Below are 26,671 nucleotides of genomic sequence, written 5' to 3' on the forward strand. Positions count from 1 at the left end.
GTGTCCCTGCTGACCCCACAGGCCGAGCACTGCTTTTGTGGGATCCATTCATCTAAAATGCAAATACATTCTGCTAAGGTCCACCACAAGGAAAGACCCAAGGTAAAGGAGAAAATAAATCTCTGAAGTCTTCTGAACTTCTGGACCAGATGCTGAGTGAACTGGAGAGCCAGCGTGGTGAGTGCATTTCCCTCAGCCTTCGCCTGAGACTCAGCAGCCGGGGGCTTTCTCTGCACATCTGGACACGCTATACTCGGCACAGCAGGAAGGGATCCATGGCAACCTCGCTGCCCCACTGCTGCTGTCACACCCTGCAGGGCTGTTTCCCAGCCTGGCCTGGCTGCAGCTTCTCCCCAGCCTCTGCACGAAGGCCTTTGGCATCAGCTGACAGGGAGCCCAAACTGGCCCACGGACAATGCACACCCTGAGATCCCTGCAATTTTCTAGTCTCGGGGTAGATCAGGAGGGCTTGCAGTTTGCAGGAGGAAGTGCTCTGGCCCTAGGGAGAGACCCCAAAGCTTACCCGATTTCCTGAAGCCTATTCATGACTTTCACAAATATTGTCTCCTGAAGATGCCACCTCCCCAATGGGGAACGGTTCCATCTGATCCCACTCTCCCTTCCTCCAGAAATGAAAGACTGTGCAGAAGGAAGCATTTCCTGGAGGAAGCAGTGGCTCACTGGCAGCCTCTGCTGCAGGAAGGGAGGCCATGCCAGGCACAGTCACAGGAGGTAATTGCTGTGCCTCTGGGCCTGAGCCCTGCTGAGCCTTGAGCTGCCATCTCCGCTGCTTGGCAGTGCGGGCACAGCCCGGACAAGACGGGCACAGCCCAGAGGAATTATCCTGAGCAGCCTCAGGGCACTCGGGTACTGAGCACTCCTGCTGGGGTCCCTCCCTGGGAGACACTGCCCGAAAGCTGGGAGGGGCTGCAAGCGGTGACCACGGTGGGGAAAGGGCAGAGGGGGAGAGCAGGGCTCCAGTGTGTCCTGAGATGGTCTGGCTCTGTTCCCTTGGGCTGGGGGAGCTGTTCTAGAGGAAAGAGGGATGGAGAAAGAGATGGAAAGGTAGGGAGAGAGGGAGGGATGGCAGGAGGAAGGTTGGGAGGTATGGCTGTGGCACTGCCTGCTGCAGTTTTCCTCAGTGCTCTTGCAAGACTTTCCACTGTGGGAGTCAGAGTGCCCTGCAGGCCTGGGCTGTTCCCCCAACCTCTCCAGGGATGTTGCACAGGGCTTGGAAAGAGAGGGGAGAGTGACCAGGAGCCAGCCCAGAGCTCCCCAGGCCTCTCTGCAGCTTTGGCCATGTCCATTCACATCTGGCCCCACAGCCTTACCCAACCCCCTTACACTTCCCAATTCCCTAAGGCGGAAGTGGATCCCAGCACACCGTGAAAATGCTTCTGGTCTCTGCTCCCTTCTAGACTGGGATCGCGACATGGATTACCTGGAAAGCCTAGCCCATAACCATTTGAAGTTCTTGGAGAATGCTGAAGGCAAGTTCTCAGTGTGCCTTTCCTGAGAGAATAATCACTGTCACTGTAGAAAGAGCTCACACATGTGCCAGTTCCCATAAGATCACCTCAAGGTTGATGGTTTCTGGAAACATTGCCCTGCTCCCTTCTGCAGCCCTTGGGGATCCCACAGGACCACTGTCAGTGGGAGGAAGGAGCATTTAGCTGTACATCCTCTTGCCATGTGCAATGCCAGTGTCTCCTTCCGTGTGCTCTGTGCAGCCACAGAGAAAAGCAGAGAGGGAAGGGAAGGGCCCATGGCTGTGCCTCGGGGCTGTGCCTTGCACAGCATCTTTCCCAGACTCAGGCAGCCTGAGCTGCTCCCACTGCCACTGCCAAGCCCTGGCCCTGGCTGGGGCTTGGTTCAGAGCTGCTGGCAGCTCCAGGGAGTCCTTTCTCCCCTGAATGTCCCACAAGGGGCTCCTTCCATCCCAGTGTGGGGCCACTGCAGGTACGTGCTCCCTGTGCCCCTACTCCTGAGCAGAAGGCAGAGCTGGGCAGTGCCTTGCAGATCTCACTGCACTCACTGCCACTGCAGTCTGGAGGAGAATCTTCATCAGTGCTATGGGAGCTACTCTGTCCTGCCTTTCTTTGCAGCCAAAGCTGTCGGTGAAGGTGATCCTGCTTCCCAGCCCATCTCCTGGGCTCAGCCTCCGGGATCCAGAAGTGAGGCACAGGGAGATGGTGAGGGTAGGTCAAGGCTTTTCTCTCCGGAAGAGTTGACAGCTCAGAGCCAAAAGGTCAGCCCCTGGGAAATGGGACTCGTGCACCAAGGTCCCTCCTGCTGCAGCTGCTCCCGGAGCTGCCCTGAGTGCCCAGAGGCCCAAGGCACAGGAGCAGCCCCGAGCAGGAGCCCTGCCGTGAGCTCAGGGCCACAGCCAGCCCTGGCTCCCGGCTGGGCAGGGGCTGCCCAGGGTCCTGACAGGCCCTGACTCTGTCCCCTTGGGCTGGTGGAGCTGTCACGGGGCAGGCAGGGTCGGGGCTGGCACTGGCTGCTCAGGGAGGGGTGGGCCCGGCTCCCTGGAAGGAGCGACTGCCCAAGCAGCTGCGCTGGCCCCGGGCTCTCCTCCCGGCCCTCTGGGCTTCGTTGGGTGGCACAGCCTGTGCCAAGGGGTGCCAAGGTGCCTGCAGGCCCCAGCTCTGGGGAAAGCAGAGAAGGCCAGGGCCATATTCAGCGAGCTGCCAGCTGAGCAGTGGAGCAGTGCCCGGGCTCACGCTCCCCATTTGCTCCTACAGATGCAGCCGGGACCTCAACACGTGTTCCCGATTCCCAGAAGGGCATTGGAAGCGGTGTCTGTCAGGGAACACGCTGTTTACTTGAGTTAATGGCCATCGTGGCTGCCGGAGAGCTCATCTTCATGTTGTGCTTTTTTGGAATCTGGTATTGCTGGAAGAGAAAACGGTGAGTCATCTGCTACTCTCCCCCTCAAACAGCTTCACTTGATGGCTGCTTGCAGACAGGAACCATTGCCATTGAGCTGCTGTGGAGTTGTGGCTGGTCAGTGGTTGTCCACATAGCTCTGCTGAGGCTTCTGCTGCTGCCCGGTGCTTTCATTGGCCTCTTCATTGCTGGGCCTTGTCCTGGGGAGCCCGCTGGGGCTGCAGCCAGTGCAGGCTCCCACTGAGGCTGCGGGGCCAAGAGCAGCCCCAGGAACAGCGGGCAGAGGCAAAGCAAGGCGGGGAGGAGAAAGAGCCGGGGCCAGATTGCCCTTGGAAGGCAGACGCGCTCTGGGGCCCGCTCCTGGCCGGGGACCCTGCCCAGAGCCATCCCCTGCTGGCCGGGGCCTTGAGGGGCAGCTGTCCAGCTGGGCCAAGGTGTGCCAGCAGCTGCAGCCATGCTGGGAAGCCTTGCCAGCTCTGGGCCCTGCTGTGCAGGAGGGTCCCTGTGTGCCAGCGGCAGCTGGGGCCTCAGACACTCCTCTCTCCACAGGCAGCTTCTTGAAGAAAAGCTGAAAGCTGGCGGCTGGTCCCGAGACGTCTACAGCCAAAAGAGCCACAGCAGCAGCTCTGAGTCTGAGCAGTTTGTATTTGCACCACCAAGCTCTGTGCTGCTTTGAGACCACAGGCTCAGCCCTCTATCTAGGGCTGAAGGTGAAACCCTCAGGAATGGATTTGGAAGCACTCAACTGAACCTTGAATGAGAGCTTCCAAAATCAACTCTTCTTTTTCAATAAAGAGATGGAGATGTCATCCCAGTGTCCGAGTGATAGCACCAGGAAATCCCACAAGGCAGCAGCACTGGCTGAGCTCCATGTCCAGGAGCAGCCATGGATGCCCACGGTGCGGGCAGGCAGGAGCCAGGCAGGGGCTGCTGTGACCAGCGGCGGGGCCCCGAGGGGCTGGGGGAGCCCATGCTGAGCATCCCTGGGCTGAGGGCACATCTCCTTCAGTGGCATCACCTGCGCCTGGACCTCCCCCAGGAGCATGCCCAGGAAAAGAGGGAAGCTGTGGGATATGGGATTGTAATTGTTCAAGTTGCCAGGGGTTATGTTCAGCAGAAATCCCTGTGGGGAAGGCTCAGCTGCAGGCTGGACGGCTGGAAGACGGCTGGGGAGTGAGAGGCAGGAATGAGGAGGAACGTGTGGACAGCGTATGAATGGGAAGCAGACTGGGGGGAAAAGGTGCATGGGCAGACTGTAGCTGAGCCAGCCAATGGGTGCCCATCTTCTCTATAGTTTTGGTTTTGTCTCATTGAGATGAAAGGTATAAAATGGGGGGTGATTTTTATGGGGCGCGTAAGGGGGTAGGTGTCTCTTTGTTCCTCATTGCTACACGAAGCCATCAGGAGCATCTCCAGGGACACAGCCTGCGCAGCAGTGTCAGCAGGCAAAACAAAAGGTTTTGCTAAGCAATGGCCTTTGATGAAACAAACCATTTACAGTCAGGGCAGCCCATTCGTACAGATGGGGGTACGCTCTGGGGCTACAGCTAAAGCCATGAGGTCACAGCGGGCTCTGGGGTCGCAGCAGGCTGAGGTCACAGCAGGCTCTGAGGTCACAGAGGTCCCAGAGCCCCGTGGTTGCACAGCACCACAGCCACCGAGCAGTCAGTCCTTGAGCACAACCGTTGCGGCAGCAGCGGCGGCGGCGGCGGCGGCGGCGGCGGCGGCAGTGGTGCTGACATTGGGACAGCGGCGTCGGGACAGCGGTGGCAGCAAGAGCTGCGGGACTGGCACAGGGCAAGGCACCATGGCCCTTGCTCTGCGCCTCTTCCTCCTGCTCCTCCTGGCAGTGGCCCTCCCTCCCAGGGCTGCCCAGGCAGCTCCGTGGCGAGGGAAGGGAGCAGGTGAGCCGGCGGCATGGCTCCCCTTTCCCAGGACAGGGCTCCCTTCTTCCCACGAAGCCTTGGGGATGGTTTTGCATAGGGCTTTAGGGAGGCTTTCCTCTGTGGGAGGGAGAGAGCCCACAGGGGCCCTGGGCTGCCCTGGTTTCCTCTCCAGGGATGTAGAGCATCGCATGAGAATAGGGTGGAGAGTGACCAGGAGCCAGCCCAGAGCTCCCCAGGCCCCTCTGCAGCTTTGGCCATGTCCATTCACATGTGGCCCCACAGCCTTACCCGACGCCCTTACAGTGCCCAGTTCGCTAAGGCAGAAAGGGATGCCAGCACAGCATGGAAATTGTTCTCATCTGCGCTCCCTTCTAGATTGGTATGCTGAGAATGTTTTTACAGCACCTTGGCTGGAAGAGAGTTTGGATCCAGTGGGATCTCCCACAGGTAAGAGATCTATATTCTTCCACAGAACAGTTATTGACAACTTTGCAGGAACCAGGTGACAGAATCTTCTGTGGCTGTTGAGTTACAGGTGTGTCTGCAGGGAGCACTTTTCCAGCTCCTGGGCTGAACGCTGTGTACAAGCCCGGCTCCCATCGCAGGGGTGAGTAGTGTGTCCCTGCTGACCCCACAGGCCGAGCACTGCTTTTGTGGGATCCATTCATCTAAAATGCAAATACATTCTGCTAAGGTCCACCACAAGGAAAGACCCAAGGTAAAGGAGAAAATAAATCTCTGAAGTCTTCTGAACTTCTGGACCAGATGCTGAGTGAACTGGAGAGCCAGCGTGGTGAGTGCATTTCCCTCAGCCTTCGCCTGAGACTCAGCAGCCGGGGGCTTTCTCTGCACATCTGGACACGCTATACTCGGCACAGCAGGAAGGGATCCATGGCAACCTCGCTGCCCCACTGCTGCTGTCACACCCTGCAGGGCTGTTTCCCAGCCTGGCCTGGCTGCAGCTTCTCCCCAGCCTCTGCACGAAGGCCTTTGGCATCAGCTGACAGGGAGCCCAAACTGGCCCACGGACAATGCACACCCTGAGATCCCTGCAATTTTCTAGTCTCGGGGTAGATCAGGAGGGCTTGCAGTTTGCAGGAGGAAGTGCTCTGGCCCTAGGGAGAGACCCCAAAGCTTACCCGATTTCCTGAAGCCTATTCATGACTTTCACAAATATTGTCTCCTGAAGATGCCACCTCCCCAATGGGGAACGGTTCCATCTGATCCCACTCTCCCTTCCTCCAGAAATGAAAGGAAAGACTGTGCAGAAGGAAGCATTTCCTGGAGGAAGCAGTGGCTCACTGGCAGCCTCTGCTGCAGGAAGGGAGGCCATGCCAGGCACAGTCACAGGAGGTAATTGCTGTGCCTCTGGGCCTGAGCCCTGCTGAGCCTTGAGCTGCCATCTCCGCTGCTTGGCAGTGCGGGCGCAGCCCGGACAAGACGGGCACAGCCCAGAGGAATTATCCTGAGCAGCCTCAGGGCACTCGGGTACTGAGCACTCCTGCTGGGGTCCCTCCCTGGGAGACACTGCCCGAAAGCTGGGAGGGGCTGCAAGCGGTGACCACGGTGGGGAAAGGGCAGAGGGGGAGAGCAGGGCTCCAGTGTGTCCTGAGATGGTCTGGCTCTGTTCCCTTGGGCTGGGGGAGCTGTTCTAGAGGAAAGAGGGATGGAGAAAGAGATGGAAAGGTAGGGAGAGAGGGAGGGATGGCAGGAGGAAGGTTGGGAGGTATGGCTGTGGCACTGCCTGCTGCAGTTTTCCTCAGTGCTCTTGCAAGACTTTCCACTGTGGGAGTCAGAGTGCCCTGCAGGCCTGGGCTGTTCCCCCAACCTCTCCAGGGATGTTGCACAGGGCTTGGAAAGAGAGGGGAGAGTGACCAGGAGCCAGCCCAGAGCTCCCCAGGCCTCTCTGCAGCTTTGGCCATGTCCATTCACATCTGGCCCCACAGCCTTACCCAACCCCCTTACACTTCCCAATTCCCTAAGGCGGAAGTGGATCCCAGCACACCGTGAAAATGCTTCTGGTCTCTGCTCCCTTCTAGACTGGGATCGCGACATGGATTACCTGGAAAGCCTAGCCCATAACCATTTGAAGTTCTTGGAGAATGCTGAAGGCAAGTTCTCAGTGTGCCTTTCCTGAGAGAATAATCACTGTCACTGTAGAAAGAGCTCACACATGTGCCAGTTCCCATAAGATCACCTCAAGGTTGATGGTTTCTGGAAACATTGCCCTGCTCCCTTCTGCAGCCCTTGGGGATCCCACAGGACCACTGTCAGTGGGAGGAAGGAGCATTTAGCTGTACATCCTCTTGCCATGTGCAATGCCAGTGTCTCCTTCCGTGTGCTCTGTGCAGCCACAGAGAAAAGCAGAGAGGGAAGGGAAGGGCCCATGGCTGTGCCTCGGGGCTGTGCCTTGCACAGCATCTTTCCCAGACTCAGGCAGCCTGAGCTGCTCCCACTGCCACTGCCAAGCCCTGGCCCTGGCTGGGGCTTGGTTCAGAGCTGCTGGCAGCTCCAGGGAGTCCTTTCTCCCCTGAATGTCCCACAAGGGGCTCCTTCCATCCCAGTGTGGGGCCACTGCAGGTACGTGCTCCCTGTGCCCCTACTCCTGAGCAGAAGGCAGAGCTGGGCAGTGCCTTGCAGATCTCACTGCACTCACTGCCACTGCAGTCTGGAGGAGAATCTTCATCAGTGCTATGGGAGCTACTCTGTCCTGCCTTTCTTTGCAGCCAAAGCTGTCGGTGAAGGTGATCCTGCTTCCCAGCCCATCTCCTGGGCTCAGCCTCCGGGATCCAGAAGTGAGGCACAGGGAGATGGTGAGGGTAGGTCAAGGCTTTTCTCTCCGGAAGAGTTGACAGCTCAGAGCCAAAAGGTCAGCCCCTGGGAAATGGGACTCGTGCACCAAGGTCCCTCCTGCTGCAGCTGCTCCCGGAGCTGCCCTGAGTGCCCAGAGGCCCAAGGCACAGGAGCAGCCCCGAGCAGGAGCCCTGCCGTGAGCTCAGGGCCACAGCCAGCCCTGGCTCCCGGCTGGGCAGGGGCTGCCCAGGGTCCTGACAGGCCCTGACTCTGTCCCCTTGGGCTGGGGGAGCTGTCACGGGGCAGGCAGGGTCGGGGCTGGCACTGGCTGCTCAGGGAGGGGTGGGCCCGGCTCCCTGGAAGGAGCGACTGCCCAAGCAGCTGCGCTGGCCCCGGGCTCTCCTCCCGGCCCTCTGGGCTTCGTTGGGTGGCACAGCCTGTGCCAAGGGGTGCCAAGGTGCCTGCAGGCCCCAGCTCTGGGGAAAGCAGAGAAGGCCAGGGCCATATTCAGCGAGCTGCCAGCTGAGCAGTGGAGCAGTGCCCGGGCTCACGCTCCCCATTTGCTCCTACAGATGCAGCCGGGACCTCAACACGTGTTCCCGATTCCCAGAAGGGCATTGGAAGCGGTGTCTGTCAGGGAACACGCTGTTTACTTGAGTTAATGGCCATCGTGGCTGCCGGAGAGCTCATCTTCATGTTGTGCTTTTTTGGAATCTGGTATTGCTGGAAGAGAAAACGGTGAGTCATCTGCTACTCTCCCCCTCAAACAGCTTCACTTGATGGCTGCTTGCAGACAGGAACCATTGCCATTGAGCTGCTGTGGAGTTGTGGCTGGTCAGTGGTTGTCCACATAGCTCTGCTGAGGCTTCTGCTGCTGCCCGGTGCTTTCATTGGCCTCTTCATTGCTGGGCCTTGTCCTGGGGAGCCCGCTGGGGCTGCAGCCAGTGCAGGCTCCCACTGAGGCTGCGGGGCCAAGAGCAGCCCCAGGAGCAGCGGGCAGAGGCAAAGCAAGGCGGGGAGGAGAAAGAGCCGGGGCCAGATTGCCCTTGGAAGGCAGACGCGCTCTGGGGCCCGCTCCTGGCTGGGGACCCTGCCCAGAGCCATCCCCTGCTGGCCGGGGCCTTGAGGGGCAGCTGTCCAGCTGGGCCAAGGTGTGCCAGCAGCTGCAGCCGTGCTGGGAAGCCTTGCCAGCTCTGGGCCCTGCTGTGCAGGAGGGTCCCTGTGTGCCAGCGGCAGCTGGGGCCTCAGACACTCCTCTCTCCACAGGCAGCTTCTTGAAGAAAAGCTGAAAGCTGGCGGCTGGTCCCGAGACGTCTACAGCCAAAAGAGCCACAGCAGCAGCTCTGAGTCTGAGCAGTTTGTATTTGCACCACCAAGCTCTGTGCTGCTTTGAGACCACAGGCTCAGCCCTCTATCTAGGGCTGAAGGTGAAACCCTCAGGAATGGATTTGGAAGCACTCAACTGAACCTTGAATGAGAGCTTCCAAAATCAACTCTTCTTTTTCAATAAAGAGATGGAGATGTCATCCCAGTGTCCGAGTGATAGCACCAGGAAATCCCACAAGGCAGCAGCACTGGCTGAGCTCCATGTCCAGGAGCAGCCATGGATGCCCACGGTGCGGGCAGGCAGGAGCCAGGCAGGGGCTGCTGTGACCAGCGGCGGGGCCCCGAGGGGCTGGGGGAGCCCATGCTGAGCATCCCTGGGCTGAGGGCACATCTCCTTCAGTGGCATCACCTGCGCCTGGACCTCCCCCAGGAGCATGCCCAGGAAAAGAGGGAAGCTGTGGGATATGGGATTGTAATTGTTCAAGTTGCCAGGGGTTATGTTCAGCAGAAATCCCTGTGGGGAAGGCTCAGCTGCAGGCTGGACGGCTGGAAGACGGCTGGGGAGTGAGAGGCAGGAATGAGGAGGAACGTGTGGACAGCGTATGAATGGGAAGCAGACTGGGGGGAAAAGGTGCATGGGCAGACTGTAGCTGAGCCAGCCAATGGGTGCCCATCTTCTCTATAGTTTTGGTTTTGTCTCATTGAGATGAAAGGTATAAAATGGGGGGTGATTTTTATGGGGCGCGTAAGGGGGTAGGTGTCTCTTTGTTCCTCATTGCTACACGAAGCCATCAGGAGCATCTCCAGGGACACAGCCTGCGCAGCAGTGTCAGCAGGCAAAACAAAAGGTTTTGCTAAGCAATGGCCTTTGATGAAACAAACCATTTACAGTCAGGGCAGCCCATTCGTACAGATGGGGGTACGCTCTGGGGCTACAGCTAAAGCCATGAGGTCACAGCGGGCTCTGGGGTCGCAGCAGGCTGAGGTCACAGCAGGCTCTGAGGTCACAGAGGTCCCAGAGACCCGTGGTTGCACAGCACCACAGCCACCGAGCAGTCAGTCCTTGAGCACAACCGTTGCGGCAGCAGCGGCGGCGGAGGCGGCGGCGGCGGCGGCGGCAGTGGTGCTGACATTGGGACAGCGGCGTCGGGACAGCGGTGGCAGCAAGAGCTGCGGGACTGGCACAGGGCAAGGCACCATGGCCCTTGCTCTGCGCCTCTTCCTCCTGCTCCTCCTGGCAGTGGCCCTCCCTCCCAGGGCTGCCCAGGCAGCTCCGTGGCGAGGGAAGGGAGCAGGTGAGCCGGCGGCATGGCTCCCCTTTCCCAGGACAGGGCTCCCTTCTTCCCACGAAGCCTTGGGGATGGTTTTGCATAGGGCTTTAGGGAGGCTTTCCTCTGTGGGAGGGAGAGAGCCCACAGGGGCCCTGGGCTGCCCTGGTTTCCTCTCCAGGGATGTAGAGCATCGCATGAGAATAGGGTGGAGAGTGACCAGGAGCCAGCCCAGAGCTCCCCAGGCCCCTCTGCAGCTTTGGCCATGTCCATTCACATGTGGCCCCACAGCCTTACCCGACGCCCTTACAGTGCCCAGTTCGCTAAGGCAGAAAGGGATGCCAGCACAGCATGGAAATTGTTCTCATCTGCGCTCCCTTCTAGATTGGTATGCTGAGAATGTTTTTACAGCACCTTGGCTGGAAGAGAGTTTGGATCCAGTGGGATCTCCCACAGGTAAGAGATCTATATTCTTCCACAGAACAGTTATTGACAACTTTGCAGGAACCAGGTGACAGAATCTTCTGTGGCTGTTGAGTTACAGGTGTGTCTGCAGGGAGCACTTTTCCAGCTCCTGGGCTGAACGCTGTGTACAAGCCCGGCTCCCATCGCAGGGGTGAGTAGTGTGTCCCTGCTGACCCCACAGGCCGAGCACTGCTTTTGTGGGATCCATTCATCTAAAATGCAAATACATTCTGCTAAGGTCCACCACAAGGAAAGACCCAAGGTAAAGGAGAAAATAAATCTCTGAAGTCTTCTGAACTTCTGGACCAGATGCTGAGTGAACTGGAGAGCCAGCGTGGTGAGTGCATTTCCCTCAGCCTTCGCCTGAGACTCAGCAGCCGGGGCTTTCTCTGCACATCTGGACACGCTATACTCGGCACAGCAGGAAGGGATCCATGGCAACCTCGCTGCCCCACTGCTGCTGTCACACCCTGCAGGGCTGTTTCCCAGCCTGGCCTGGCTGCAGCTTCTCCCCAGCCTCTGCACGAAGGCCTTTGGCATCAGCTGACAGGGAGCCCAAACTGGCCCACGGACAATGCACACCCTGAGATCCCTGCAATTTTCTAGTCTCGGGGTAGATCAGGAGGGCTTGCAGTTTGCAGGAGGAAGTGCTCTGGCCCTAGGGAGAGACCCCAAAGCTTACCCGATTTCCTGAAGCCTATTCATGACTTTCACAAATATTGTCTCCTGAAGATGCCACCTCCCCAATGGGGAACGGTTCCATCTGATCCCACTCTCCCTTCCTCCAGAAATGAAAGGAAAGACTGTGCAGAAGGAAGCATTTCCTGGAGGAAGCAGTGGCTCACTGGCAGCCTCTGCTGCAGGAAGGGAGGCCATGCCAGGCACAGTCACAGGAGGTAATTGCTGTGCCTCTGGGCCTGAGCCCTGCTGAGCCTTGAGCTGCCATCTCCGCTGCTTGGCAGTGCGGGCGCAGCCCGGACAAGACGGGCACAGCCCAGAGGAATTATCCTGAGCAGCCTCAGGGCACTCGGGTACTGAGCACTCCTGCTGGGGTCCCTCCCTGGGAGACACTGCCCGAAAGCTGGGAGGGGCTGCAAGCGGTGACCACGGTGGGGAAAGGGCAGAGGGGGAGAGCAGGGCTCCAGTGTGTCCTGAGATGGTCTGGCTCTGTTCCCTTGGGCTGGGGGAGCTGTTCTAGAGGAAAGAGGGATGGAGAAAGAGATGGAAAGGTAGGGAGAGAGGGAGGGATGGCAGGAGGAAGGTTGGGAGGTATGGCTGTGGCACTGCCTGCTGCAGTTTTCCTCAGTGCTCTTGCAAGACTTTCCACTGTGGGAGTCAGAGTGCCCTGCAGGCCTGGGCTGTTCCCCCAACCTCTCCAGGGATGTTGCACAGGGCTTGGAAAGAGAGGGGAGAGTGACCAGGAGCCAGCCCAGAGCTCCCCAGGCCTCTCTGCAGCTTTGGCCATGTCCATTCACATCTGGCCCCACAGCCTTACCCAACCCCCTTACACTTCCCAATTCCCTAAGGCGGAAGTGGATCCCAGCACACCGTGAAAATGCTTCTGGTCTCTGCTCCCTTCTAGACTGGGATCGCGACATGGATTACCTGGAAAGCCTAGCCCATAACCATTTGAAGTTCTTGGAGAATGCTGAAGGCAAGTTCTCAGTGTGCCTTTCCTGAGAGAATAATCACTGTCACTGTAGAAAGAGCTCACACATGTGCCAGTTCCCATAAGATCACCTCAAGGTTGATGGTTTCTGGAAACATTGCCCTGCTCCCTTCTGCAGCCCTTGGGGATCCCACAGGACCACTGTCAGTGGGAGGAAGGAGCATTTAGCTGTACATCCTCTTGCCATGTGCAATGCCAGTGTCTCCTTCCGTGTGCTCTGTGCAGCCACAGAGAAAAGCAGAGAGGGAAGGGAAGGGCCCATGGCTGTGCCTCGGGGCTGTGCCTTGCACAGCATCTTTCCCAGACTCAGGCAGCCTGAGCTGCTCCCACTGCCACTGCCAAGCCCTGGCCCTGGCTGGGGCTTGGTTCAGAGCTGCTGGCAGCTCCAGGGAGTCCTTTCTCCCCTGAATGTCCCACAAGGGGCTCCTTCCATCCCAGTGTGGGGCCACTGCAGGTACGTGCTCCCTGTGCCCCTACTCCTGAGCAGAAGGCAGAGCTGGGCAGTGCCTTGCAGATCTCACTGCACTCACTGCCACTGCAGTCTGGAGGAGAATCTTCATCAGTGCTATGGGAGCTACTCTGTCCTGCCTTTCTTTGCAGCCAAAGCTGTCGGTGAAGGTGATCCTGCTTCCCAGCCCATCTCCTGGGCTCAGCCTCCGGGATCCAGAAGTGAGGCACAGGGAGATGGTGAGGGTAGGTCAAGGCTTTTCTCTCCGGAAGAGTTGACAGCTCAGAGCCAAAAGGTCAGCCCCTGGGAAATGGGACTCGTGCACCAAGGTCCCTCCTGCTGCAGCTGCTCCCGGAGCTGCCCTGAGTGCCCAGAGGCCCAAGGCACAGGAGCAGCCCCGAGCAGGAGCCCTGCCGTGAGCTCAGGGCCACAGCCAGCCCTGGCTCCCGGCTGGGCAGGGGCTGCCCAGGGTCCTGACAGGCCCTGACTCTGTCCCCTTGGGCTGGGGGAGCTGTCACGGGGCAGGCAGGGTCGGGGCTGGCACTGGCTGCTCAGGGAGGGGTGGGCCCGGCTCCCTGGAAGGAGCGACTGCCCAAGCAGCTGCGCTGGCCCCGGGCTCTCCTCCCGGCCCTCTGGGCTTCGTTGGGTGGCACAGCCTGTGCCAAGGGGTGCCAAGGTGCCTGCAGGCCCCAGCTCTGGGGAAAGCAGAGAAGGCCAGGGCCATATTCAGCGAGCTGCCAGCTGAGCAGTGGAGCAGTGCCCGGGCTCACACTCCCCATTTGCTCCTACAGATGCAGCCGGGACCTCAACACGTGTTCCCGATTCCCAGAAGGGCATTGGAAGCGGTGTCTGTCAGGGAACACGCTGTTTACTTGAGTTAATGGCCATCGTGGCTGCCGGAGAGCTCATCTTCATGTTGTGCTTTTTTGGAATCTGGTATTGCTGGAAGAGAAAACGGTGAGTCATCTGCTACTCTCCCCCTCAAACAGCTTCACTTGATGGCTGCTTGCAGACAGGAACCATTGCCATTGAGCTGCTGTGGAGTTGTGGCTGGTCAGTGGTTGTCCACATAGCTCTGCTGAGGCTTCTGCTGCTGCCCGGTGCTTTCATTGGCCTCTTCATTGCTGGGCCTTGTCCTGGGGAGCCCGCTGGGGCTGCAGCCAGTGCAGGCTCCCACTGAGGCTGCGGGGCCAAGAGCAGCCCCAGGAGCAGCGGGCAGAGGCAAAGCAAGGCGGGGAGGAGAAAGAGCCGGGGCCAGATTGCCCTTGGAAGGCAGACGCGCTCTGGGGCCCGCTCCTGGCCAGGGACCCTGCCCAGAGCCATCCCCTGCTGGCCGGGGCCTTGAGGGGCAGCTGTCCAGCTGGGCCAAGGTGTGCCAGCAGCTGCAGCCGTGCTGGGGAGCCTTGCCAGCTCTGGGCCCTGCTGTGCAGGAGGGTCCCTGTGTGCCAGCGGCAGCTGGGGCCTCAGACACTCCTCTCTCCACAGGCAGCTTCTTGAAGAAAAGCTGAAAGCTGGCGGCTGGTCCCGAGACGTCTACAGCCAGAAGAGCCACAGCAGCAGCTCTGAGTCTGAGCAGTTTGTATTTGCACCACCAAGCTCTGTGCTGCTTTGAGACCACAGGCTCAGCCCTCTATCTAGGGCTGAAGGTGAAACCCTCAGGAATGGATTTGGAAGCACTCAACTGAACCTTGAATGAGAGCTTCCAAAATCAACTCTTCTTTTTCAATAAAGAGATGGAGATGTCATCCCAGTGTCCGAGTGATAGCACCAGGAAATCCCACAAGGCAGCAGCACTGGCTGAGCTCCATGTCCAGGAGCAGCCATGGATGCCCACGGTGCGGGCAGGCAGGAGCCAGGCAGGGGCTGCTGTGACCAGCGGCGGGGCCCCGAGGGGCTGGGGGAGCCCATGCTGAGCATCCCTGGGCTGAGGGCACATCTCCTTCAGTGGCATCACCTGCGCCTGGACCTCCCCCAGGAGCATGCCCAGGAAAAGAGGGAAGCTGTGGGATATGGGATTGTAATTGTTCAAGTTGCCAGGGGTTATGTTCAGCAGAAATCCCTGTGGGGAAGGCTCAGCTGCAGGCTGGACGGCTGGAAGACAGCTGGGGAGTGAGAGGCAGGAATGAGGAGGAACGTGTGGACAGCGTATGAATGGGAAGCAGACTGGGGGGAAAAGATGCATGGGCAGACTGTAGCTGAGCCAGCCAATGGGTGCCCATCTTCTCTATAGTTTTGGTTTTGTCTCATTGAGATGAAAGGTATAAAAGGGGGGGTGATTTTTATGGGGCGCGTAAGGGGGTAGGTGTCTCTTTGTTCCTCATTGCTACACGAAGCCATCAGGAGCATCTCCAGGGACACAGCCTGAGCAGCAGTGTCAGCAGGCAAAACAAAAGGTTTTGCTAAGCAATGGCCTTTGATGAAACAAACCATTTACAGTCAGGGCAGCCCATTCGTACAGATGGGGGTACGCTCTGGGGCTACAGCTAAAGCCATGAGGTCACAGCGGGCTCTGGGGTCACAGAGGTCCCAGAGACCCGTGGTTGCACAGCACCACAGCCACCGAGCAGTCAGTCCTTGAGCACAACCGTTGCGGCAGCAGCGGCAGCGGCGGCGGCGGCGGCGGCAGTGGTGCTGACATTGGGACAGCGGCGTCGGGACAGCGGTGGCAGCAAGAGCTGCGGGACTGGCACAGGGCAAGGCACCATGGCCCTTGCTCTGCGCCTCTTCCTCCTGCTCCTCCTGGCAGTGGCCCTCCCTCCCAGGGCTGCCCAGGCAGCTCCGTGGCGAGGGAAGGGAGCAGGTGAGCCGGCGGCATGGCTCCCCTTTCCCAGGACAGGGCTCCCTTCTTCCCACGAAGCCTTGGGGATGGTTTTGCATAGGGCTTTAGGGAGGCTTTCCTCTGTGGGAGGGAGAGAGCCCACAGGGGCCCTGGGCTGCCCTGGTTTCCTCTCCAGGGATGTAGAGCATCGCATGAGAATAGGGTGGAGAGTGACCAGGAGCCAGCCCAGAGCTCCCCAGGCCCCTCTGCAGCTTTGGCCATGTCCATTCACATGTGGCCCCACAGCCTTACCCGACGCCCTTACAGTGCCCAGTTCGCTAAGGCAGAAAGGGATGCCAGCACAGCATGGAAATTGTTCTCATCTGCGCTCCCTTCTAGATTGGTATGCTGAGAATGTTTTTACAGCACCTTGGCTGGAAGAGAGTTTGGATCCAGTGGGATCTCCCACAGGTAAGAGATCTATATTCTTCCACAGAACAGTTATTGACAACTTTGCAGGAACCAGGTGACAGAATCTTCTGTGGCTGTTGAGTTACAGGTGTGTCTGCAGGGAGCACTTTTCCAGCTCCTGGGCTGAACGCTGTGTACAAGCCCGGCTCCCATCGCAGGGGTGAGTAGTGTGTCCCTGCTGACCCCACAGGCCGAGCACTGCTTTTGTGGGATCCATTCATCTAAAATGCAAATACATTCTGCTAAGGTCCACCACAAGGAAAGACCCAAGGTAAAGGAGAAAATAAATCTCTGAAGTCTTCTGAACTTCTGGACCAGATGCTGAGTGAACTGGAGAGCCAGCGTGGTGAGTGCATTTCCCTCAGCCTTCGCCTGAGACTCAGCAGCCGGGGGCTTTCTCTGCACATCTGGACACGCTATACTCGGCACAGCAGGAAGGGATCCATGGCAACCTCGCTGCCCCACTGCTGCTGTCACACCCTGCAGGGCTGTTTCCCAGCCTGGCCTGGCTGCAGCTTCTCCCCAGCCTCTGCACGAAGGCCTTTGGCATCAGCTGACAGGGAGCCCAAACTGGCCCACGGACAATGCACACCCTGAGATCCCTGCAATTTTCTAGTCTCGGGGTAGATCAGGAGGGCTTGCAGTTTGCAGGAGGAAGTGCTCTGGCCCTAGGGAGAGACCCCAAAGCTTACCCGATTTCCTGAAGCCTATTCATGACTTTCACAAATATTGTCTCCTGAAGATGCCACCTCCCCAATGGGGAACGGTTCCATCTGATCCCACTCTCCCTTCCTCCAGAAATGAAAGGAAAGACTGTGCAGAAGGAAGCATTTCCTGGAGGAAGCAGTGGCTCACTGGCAGCCTCTGCTGCAGGAAGGGAGGCCATGCCAGGCACAGTCACAGGAGGTAATTGCTGTGCCTCTGGGCCTGAGCCCTGCTGAGCCTTGAGCTGCCATCTCCGCTGCTTGGCAGTGCGGGCGCAGCCCGGACAAGACGGGCACAGCCCAGAGGAATTATCCTGAGCAGCCTCAGGGCACTCGGGTACTGAGCACTCCTGCTGGGGTCCCTCCTTGGGAGACACTGCCCGAAAGCTGGGAGGGGCTGCAAGCGGTGACCACGGTGGGGAAAGGGCAGAGGGGGAGAGCAGGGCTCCAGTGTGTCCTGAGATGGTCTGGCTCTGTTCCCTTGGGCTGGGGGAGCTGTTCTAGAGGAAAGAGGGATGGAGAAAGAGATGGAAAGGTAGGGAGAGAGGGAGGGATGGCAGGAGGAAGGTTGGGAGGTATGGCTGTGGCACTGCCTGCTGCAGTTTTCCTCAGTGCTCTTGCAAGACTTTCCACTGTGGGAGTCAGAGTGCCCTGCAGGCCTGGGCTGTTCCCCCAACCTCTCCAGGGATGTTGCACAGGGCTTGGAAAGAGAGTGGAGAGTGACCAGGAGCCAGCCCAGAGCTCCCCAGGCCTCTCTGCAGCTTTGGCCATGTCCATTCACATCTGGCCCCACAGCCTTACCCAACCCCCTTACACTTCCCAATTCCCTAAGGCGGAAGTGGATCCCAGCACACCGTGAAAATGCTTCTGGTCTCTGCTCCCTTCTAGACTGGGATCGCGACATGGATTACCTGGAAAGCCTAGCCCATAACCATTTGAAGTTCTTGGAGAATGCTGAAGGCAAGTTCTCAGTGTGCCTTTCCTGAGAGAATAATCACTGTCACTGTAGAAAGAGCTCACACATGTGCCAGTTCCCATAAGATCACCTCAAGGTTGATGGTTTCTGGAAACATTGCCCTGCTCCCTTCTGCAGCCCTTGGGGATCCCACAGGACCACTGTCAGTGGGAGGAAGGAGCATTTAGCTGTGCATCCTCTTGCCATGTGCAATGCCAGTGTCTCCTTCCGTGTGCTCTGTGCAGCCACAGAGAAAAGCAGAGAGGGAAGGGAAGGGCCCATGGCTGTGCCTCGGGGCTGTGCCTTGCACAGCATCTTTCCCAGACTCAGGCAGCCTGAGCTGCTCCCACTGCCACTGCCAAGCCCTGGCCCTGGCTGGGGCTTGGTTCAGAGCTGCTGGCAGCTCCAGGGAGTCCTTTCTCCCCTGAATGTCCCACAAGGGGCTCCTTCCATCCCAGTGTGGGGCCACTGCAGGTACGTGCTCCCTGTGCCCCTACTCCTGAGCAGAAGGCAGAGCTGGGCAGTGCCTTGCAGATCTCACTGCACTCACTGCCACTGCAGTCTGGAGGAGAATCTTCATCAGTGCTATGGGAGCTACTCTGTCCTGCCTTTCTTTGCAGCCAAAGCTGTCGGTGAAGGTGATCCTGCTTCCCAGCCCATCTCCTGGGCTCAGCCTCCGGGATCCAGAAGTGAGGCACAGGGAGATGGTGAGGGTAGGTCAAGGCTTTTCTCTCCGGAAGAGTTGACAGCTCAGAGCCAAAAGGTCAGCCCCTGGGAAATGGGACTCGTGCACCAAGGTCCCTCCTGCTGCAGCTGCTCCCGGAGCTGCCCTGAGTGCCCAGAGGCCCAAGGCACAGGAGCAGCCCCGAGCAGGAGCCCTGCCGTGAGCTCAGGGCCACAGCCAGCCCTGGCTCCCGGCTGGGCAGGGGCTGCCCAGGGTCCTGACAGGCCCTGACTCTGTCCCCTTGGGCTGGGGGAGCTGTCACGGGGCAGGCAGGGTCGGGGCTGGCACTGGCTGCTCAGGGAGGGGTGGGCCCGGCTCCCTGGAAGGAGCGACTGCCCAAGCAGCTGCGCTGGCCCCGGGCTCTCCTCCCGGCCCTCTGGGCTTCGCTGGGCGGCACAGCCTGTGCCAAGGGGTGCCAAGGTGCCTGCAGGCCCCAGCTCTGGGGAAAGCAGAGAAGGCCAGGGCCATATTCAGCGAGCTGCCAGCTGAGCAGTGGAGCAGAGCCCGGGCTCACACTCCCCATTTGCTCCTACAGATGCAGCCGGGACCTCAACACGTGTTCCCGATTCCCAGAAGGGCATTGGAAGCGGTGTCTGTCAGGGAACACGCTGTTTACTTGAGTTAATGGCCATCGTGGCTGCCGGAGAGCTCATCTTCATGTTGTGCTTTTTTGGAATCTGGTATTGCTGGAAGAGAAAACGGTGAGTCATCTGCTACTCTCCCCCTCAAACAGCTTCACTTGATGGCTGCTTGCAGACAGGAACCATTGCCATTGAGCTGCTGTGGAGTTGTGGCTGGTCAGTGGTTGTCCACATAGCTCTGCTGAGGCTTCTGCTGCTGCCCGGTGCTTTCATTGGCCTCTTCATTGCTGGGCCTTGTCCTGGGGAGCCCGCTGGGGCTGCAGCCAGTGCAGGCTCCCACTGAGGCTGCGGGGCCAAGAGCAGCCCCAGGAACAGCGGGCAGAGGCAAAGCAAGGCGGGGAGGAGAAAGAGCCGGGGCCAGATTGCCCTTGGAAGGCAGACGCGCTCTGGGGCCCGCTCCTGGCCGGGGACCCTGCCCAGAGCCATCCCCTGCTGGCCGGGGCCTTGAGGGGCAGCTGTCCAGCTGGGCCAAGGTGTGCCAGCAGCTGCAGCCGTGCTGGGAAGCCTTGCCAGCTCTGGGCCCTGCTGTGCAGGAGGGTCCCTGTGTGCCAGCGGCAGCTGGGGCCTCAGACACTCCTCTCTCCACAGGCAGCTTCTTGAAGAAAAGCTGAAAGCTGGCGGCTGGTCCCGAGACGTCTACAGCCAAAAGAGCCACAGCAGCAGCTCTGAGTCTGAGCAGTTTGTATTTGCACCACCAAGCTCTGTGCTGCTTTGAGACCACAGGCTCAGCCCTCTATCTAGGGCTGAAGGTGAAACCCTCAGGAATGGATTTGGAAGCACTCAACTGAACCTTGAATGAGAGCTTCCAAAATCAACTCTTCTTTTTCAATAAAGAGATGGAGATGTCATCCCAGTGTCCGAGTGATAGCACCAGGAAATCCCACAAGGCAGCAGCACTGGCTGAGCTCCATGTCCAGGAGCAGCCATGGATGCCCACGGTGCGGGCAGGCAGGAGCCAGGCAGGGGCTGCTGTGACCAGCGGCGGGGCCCCGAGGGGCTGGGGGAGCCCATGCTGAGCATCCCTGGGCTGAGGGCACATCTCCTTCAGTGGCATCACCTGCGCCTGGACCTCCCCCAGGAGCATGCCCAGGAAAAGAGGGAAGCTGTGGGATATGGGATTGTAATTGTTCAAGTTGCCAGGGGTTATGTTCAGCAGAAATCCCTGTGGGGAAGGCTCAGCTGCAGGCTGGACGGCTGGAAGACGGCTGGGGAGTGAGAGGCAGGAATGAGGAGGAACGTGTGGACAGCGTATGAATGGGAAGCAGACTGGGGGGAAAAGATGCATGGGCAGACTGTAGCTGAGCCAGCCAATGGGTGCCCATCTTCTCTATAGTTTTGGTTTTGTCTCATTGAGATGAAAGGTATAAAAGGGAGGGTGATTTTTATGGGGCGCGTAAGGGGGTAGGTGTCTCTTTGTTCCTCATTGCTACACGAAGCCATCAGGAGCATCTCCAGGGACACAGCCTGAGCAGCAGTGTCAGCAGGCAAAACAAAAGGTTTTGCTAAGCAATGGCCTTTGATGAAACAAACCATTTACAGTCAGGGCAGCCCATTCGTACAGATGGGGGTACGCTCTGGGGCTACAGCTAAAGCCATGAGGTCACAGCGGGCTCTGGGGTCGCAGCAGGCTGAGGTCACAGCAGGCTCTGAGGTCACAGAGGTCCCAGAGCCCCGTGGTTGCACAGCACCACAGCCACCGAGCAGTCAGTCCTTGAGCACAACCGTTGCGGCAGCAGCGGCGGCGGCGGCGGCGGCGGCGGCGGCGGCAGTGGTGCTGACATTGGGACAGCGGCGTCGGGACAGCGGTGGCAGCAAGAGCTGCGGGACTGGCACAGGGCAAGGCACCATGGCCCTTGCTCTGCGCCTCTTCCTCCTGCTCCTCCTGGCAGTGGCCCTCCCTCCCAGGGCTGCCCAGGCAGCTCCGTGGCGAGGGAAGGGAGCAGGTGAGCCGGCGGCATGGCTCCCCTTTCCCAGGACAGGGCTCCCTTCTTCCCACGAAGCCTTGGGGATGGTTTTGCATAGGGCTTTAGGGAGGCTTTCCTCTGTGGGAGGGAGAGAGCCCACAGGGGCCCTGGGCTGCCCTGGTTTCCTCTCCAGGGATGTAGAGCATCGCATGAGAATAGGGTGGAGAGTGACCAGGAGCCAGCCCAGAGCTCCCCAGGCCCCTCTGCAGCTTTGGCCATGTCCATTCACATGTGGCCCCACAGCCTTACCCGACGCCCTTACAGTGCCCAGTTCGCTAAGGCAGAAAGGGATGCCAGCACAGCATGGAAATTGTTCTCATCTGCGCTCCCTTCTAGATTGGTATGCTGAGAATGTTTTTACAGCACCTTGGCTGGAAGAGAGTTTGGATCCAGTGGGATCTCCCACAGGTAAGAGATCTATATTCTTCCACAGAACAGTTATTGACAACTTTGCAGGAACCAGGTGACAGAATCTTCTGTGGCTGTTGAGTTACAGGTGTGTCTGCAGGGAGCACTTTTCCAGCTCCTGGGCTGAACGCTGTGTACAAGCCCGGCTCCCATCGCAGGGGTGAGTAGTGTGTCCCTGCTGACCCCACAGGCCGAGCACTGCTTTTGTGGGATCCATTCATCTAAAATGCAAATACATTCTGCTAAGGTCCACCACAAGGAAAGACCCAAGGTAAAGGAGAAAATAAATCTCTGAAGTCTTCTGAACTTCTGGACCAGATGCTGAGTGAACTGGAGAGCCAGCGTGGTGAGTGCATTTCCCTCAGCCTTCGCCTGAGACTCAGCAGCCGGGGGCTTTCTCTGCACATCTGGACACGCTATACTCGGCACAGCAGGAAGGGATCCATGGCAACCTCGCTGCCCCACTGCTGCTGTCACACCCTGCAGGGCTGTTTCCCAGCCTGGCCTGGCTGCAGCTTCTCCCCAGCCTCTGCACGAAGCCCTTTGGCAACAGCTGGCAGGGAGCCCAAACTGGCCCACGGACAATGCACACCCTAAGATCCCTGCAATTTTCTAGTCTCGGGGTAGATCAGGAGGGCTTGCAGTTTGCAGGAGGAAGTGCTCTGGCCCTAGGGAGAGACCCCAAAGCTTACCCGATTTCCTGAAGCCTATTCATGACTTTCACAAATATTGTCTCCTGAAGATGCCACCTCCCCAATGGGGAACGGTTCCATCTGATCCCACTCTCCCTTCCTCCAGAAATGAAAGGAAAGACTGTGCAGAAGGAAGCATTTCCTGGAGGAAGCAGTGGCTCACTGGCAGCCTCTGCTGCAGGAAGGGAGGCCATGCCAGGCACAGTCACAGGAGGTAATTGCTGTGCCTCTGGGCCTGAGCCCTGCTGAGCCTTGAGCTGCCATCTCCGCTGCTTGGCAGTGCGGGCGCAGCCCGGACAAGACGGGCACAGCCCAGAGGAATTATCCTGAGCAGCCTCAGGGCACTCGGGTACTGAGCACTCCTGCTGGGGTCCCTCCCTGGGAGACATTGCCCAAAACCTGGGAGGGGCTGCAGTAGATGACCATGGGGGACAAAGTCGAAGTCCTTGTTATGGTGGCCACAGCCCACGGACACTGTGATGCCAGTAGCGGCTCCCCGCCGTACTGCACCCGGGGCTTCTCAGAGTCGGGTTGCTTGCGAATGCAGCCCAATGCGGCTGGTAAACTCCATCTAATGCTAAATACTGGTACAAGGCCGATAGCCAACAAGTACCATATGGGAAAGTTGAAAAGAACTTTGAAGAGAGAGTTCAAGGGGGCGTGAAACAGTTAAGATGTAAACGGGTGGGTCCCGCACAATCTGACTTGGAGGATTCAACCCGGCGAGTTGCGGTCAGCGAGCTGCGGCAGATCCTCGTCTCCTTCTCCCCTCCGTCCCCTGAGCTCCCGCCTGCGGGATCGGGCCGGGGCTGTGCCGGCCCTGGCCGGGCGCATTTCCTCCACGGCGCTGCACCGCGCCCGGCTCTGGGTTGGCTGGCAAAGCCTCCGGCGGGCAGGTGGCCCGGTGCCGTGCGAGCGGGGGTGGGTGTTACAGCCTCCGGGCAGCAGGTCTCGCCGAACCCCGGGGCCGAGGGAGAGGACCGCCGCCGCGCCCCCCTCCTCCCCATCGGCGGCGCCGTGGCGGGGGTCGTCGCTCCTCCGGGAGCCGCGTCCTCGCAGCGCGGCGTTTTGCACGGGGGTGCAGGGGCCGGGCCCGCTGACCTCCGGCGCCGCTGTCAACCGGAGCGGACTTCGCTCGGGTGCCCGGGGTCTGCGGCCATGTCGCCTACCCACCAGGCCCGCCTTGGAACACGGACCAAGGAGTCCAGCACGTGCGCGAGTCTGGGGCCGTTGTCCAAAGCCCGCGGCGCAGTGACGGTGAGGGCCGGCGCGGCCGGCTGAGCTGGGATCCCGGGGCGTGTGTCGCGTCTGGCAGCCCCGGGCGCACCACCGGCCCGTCTCGCCCGCCGCCGCCTGGCGGGGCCTGGGGAGGTGGAGCTGAGGGTCCGTGCTGGGACACGAATAATGGTGAACGATGCCTGGGCAGGGCGAAATGGAAATACTTTTTATTAAGGTTCACCGATAGGGAGGAACAAAAATAAAGGAGACCCTAAGTCCCTGAAAGCATCCAAACACAGGGACAAGATGCTGTCCCTGGCCAGGAGACTTTGCTCTGTGTGTGATCCCTCTTCTGGATTGATTCCCAATCAGTCCTGGAGCCACTTTTGTGTGAAGCCTCATCCCAGCCCTGTCCTCTGGGCTCAAAGGGACACTGGAGGCTGCACTGCATGTGACTGGGGTGCAGGGTTCTATTAGCTAAGTGCTTTAAGCAGTTTCAATTACTATATTTTTACTACATGCTTTTGTTTAGAAAATTCATTCACTTTTTTAAAACATCGTTTTAAACATACTTCTTTTCCAGCGTTTCTTCCAGTTATTTGATACAGTGATTTCTGGCATAAGTATCCCATGGCTGAATTGGAAGACTGTAAGTACTATAAAATGAAACAATTTCTACACTTTTCTGTCTCTCACTGACTCTTCAAACTTAGGTTGGTTTGATGTGACCAACAGAAGAGTTTTGCTTTGCTTTTAATTCAACCAAGGAGCAGAGCTGAAACCTGTTGAAAAGTCTCTTCACTTCATAGACAAAGCAAACTGCCAGGGTACTTTTTTTCCAGCTCTGGGCAGGAATATAAAAACATATCAGCAGCAGCTACTCCTGTAAAGTGACTGATATAAATGAGGGATTTGGTGTGTTTGCTCACTAACCCCTGAGTTCCTCAGAGCTGCAGCTCCCTGTTCTCTGTGCAGACACAGGCTGGCTATGGGTGACAGTCCTGTGTCTGGCCTGGTGCACACCAGCTCCACACATGAGCTAAGGGATTATCCTTGCACACTCCATCCTGGAAGAACCGAGTTCATTGATGAATCTGACACAATTTTATGGCATGGCAGCAAAAAAGAGGCAAAAGAAAAGTTAGACTTGGCTCCATTCCAAACACTTTTACATTTTGCTGTGTGTCATGGAGATAGGAACTACAAGTTTCCTATTCATGAACTATTTGCTGTCTGAGAGCACACAGCCCTCAAAGTCACAGGGGCTTGCAGAGCTGTGTCTGAGATGACTTTAAAAACAAAAACAACCTTTATGTGCAACTCCTGTCTTCAAAACTTTACAATCCAAATCACAAGCTGATTCCTACTGTACACTGGAAAAAAACCCCAACCAAATAACAAAACCAAAAGAGTGACCAAACAAAACAGGCAAACAAAACAACCACCAAGGAAAATTCAAAACCAATAGAAAAACTCCCACAAACTCAAAAAAATATAAAAATCAGGTGAAGGAAGCAGAGTACAAAGAGCAACAAATTGGCAGGGAATCTACAGAAAGGATGATCATTAGAAAGGACAGGTCATCAGTGGCTGTGGCACCAAAGTAGCCAGGGGATCCGAGATACAGTTCTCACCCTGAGGTGGCTCACAGGAGCCCGGGCTAGCTCACTGGAGACACACGGGCACCACGCCAGCTGTGGGGAACTGCCCCAGGGCAGGATTTCCTGGAGGCAGAACCCTTTGAGCTAATTGCTCCCCGGTGTGCTCAGTGTCTGGGGTCAGGTAAAGCAGGAGAGGGAGGCTCTCGGCAGGTTCCTACAAGTCTATTAAGGCTGGAGAATTCAGGGGCAAAGAGCCCCAAGCACTTCTGTACCCAGGATGAAATACAGGCACAAACCTGGGCGTGTGTACAAACAGTTAAGCAGTGAGGGATCCTCAGGGGAGGAGGGGAGGGCAGGGTCTGACAGAGCTGAAACCAATGAGGGCAGCAGGGAGAGGAGAAAGGGTCACGTGGGCCAATGGGACGTCGAGTAACAGGGGATTTCCAAGGGGGCGGAGCTACCAGGGATTGGCCCAGGGTGGGACTGACAAGGAAGGTGCTGGAACAAGGGGCGGGGTTACAATGATGGACAGGAAGGAACTGGAACAAGGGGCGGGGTTACAATGATGGACAGGAAGGAACTGGAACAAGGGGCAGCCAATGCAAACGGGGGAGTTTCAGGGGCGGATACAACTTGGGGACAAACCAACTGGGGAAAACGCAGGGGTGCATAGGAACAAACTATTATAACAATAGACGGCATCAAATAAACATGTAGCACATCACCCTTCTGAAAACAAAATAAACAGAAAATAAATGATGATGACTGTGAAACGGTCTCTGCATGTTTAGCTTTAATATATCCATTGTGTGTAAGTTCTGTTTGCCTTGTTAAATCACATCATCTGGCAAGGATGTCTTTCTGCCCAAAGAAAACACTGCAATGGAAGAGGAGGCCAGCTTGGAAAATGTCAAAAGCAAGAGCTAAAACTAGAGTACTTGTTTTTAATATCTTGTTTGGTTGGTTGCTGTTTGTTTGTGGTTTTTTTGTCTGTCCTTGAAAGCAACCCCTTGGATGTTAATGCATGTAACAAGTCCTTTTTAAAGGGCTGTCTTTGCAAAAAACCTGCCCATTTTGTGATGCAAGAGAGAAAGTGCTTCCCTTGGGCTACAGCTGGAAGGCTTGAAAACGTGTTCCAGAGACTTGTGATATGACAGAGTCTGATTAACACAATTTAGTGTCATCAAGTGCAAGATGTAAGTTATGCAATAAAATACTCAGAGTGTTGATATGCCAAGGAGCAGGAAAGGGCTGTGCATTGGAATGACAAGAAACAGACACAGGGTGCAGGATGGACAGGTTTCCCTGCCAAAGCAGACCAGAAGCACTGGAGCACAAAGGGACACACAGAGGAGGCCCAGCAGCTCGTTGCTGAGAACCCATTTCATGCAAGGATTGGCACTCAGAACATTAAATAAATTAAAAATAAAAGGGTGGGGGAAGGCGGCAGTGAAGTGGCCTCAAAGGTTGAACTCTGCTTTTGTCACCAACATTCTCATAGTTCCAGTGTTTGTTTTCCTAGAGAATTTGTAGTCAACAGAGCTTCAGTCCCTTTGATCAAATCAGTCTTAAGAGCAGCCTGGGGCTGAGTCAGTTATTTAGATGCGAGTACTGACTGGGGTCCAGCCAACAGAAGAATATTAGCTGCAGGCCACCCATACAGCTTTTCATATTGATGAGCATAAAGCCTTTGTTTTTGCAAACTGAGGGATGTTGGGGGGGATTTTTGCACCATCAGGCTGAGGTACAATTCTCTGCATCTACATAGCACTGTGGTGAAGAGGGGAACAC

The sequence above is a fragment of the Sturnus vulgaris genome, chromosome 11, assembly GCF_052056855.1.
Source record: "Sturnus vulgaris isolate bStuVul1 chromosome 11, bStuVul1.hap1, whole genome shotgun sequence".
In the NCBI taxonomy this organism is placed as follows: domain Eukaryota; kingdom Metazoa; phylum Chordata; class Aves; order Passeriformes; family Sturnidae; genus Sturnus; species Sturnus vulgaris.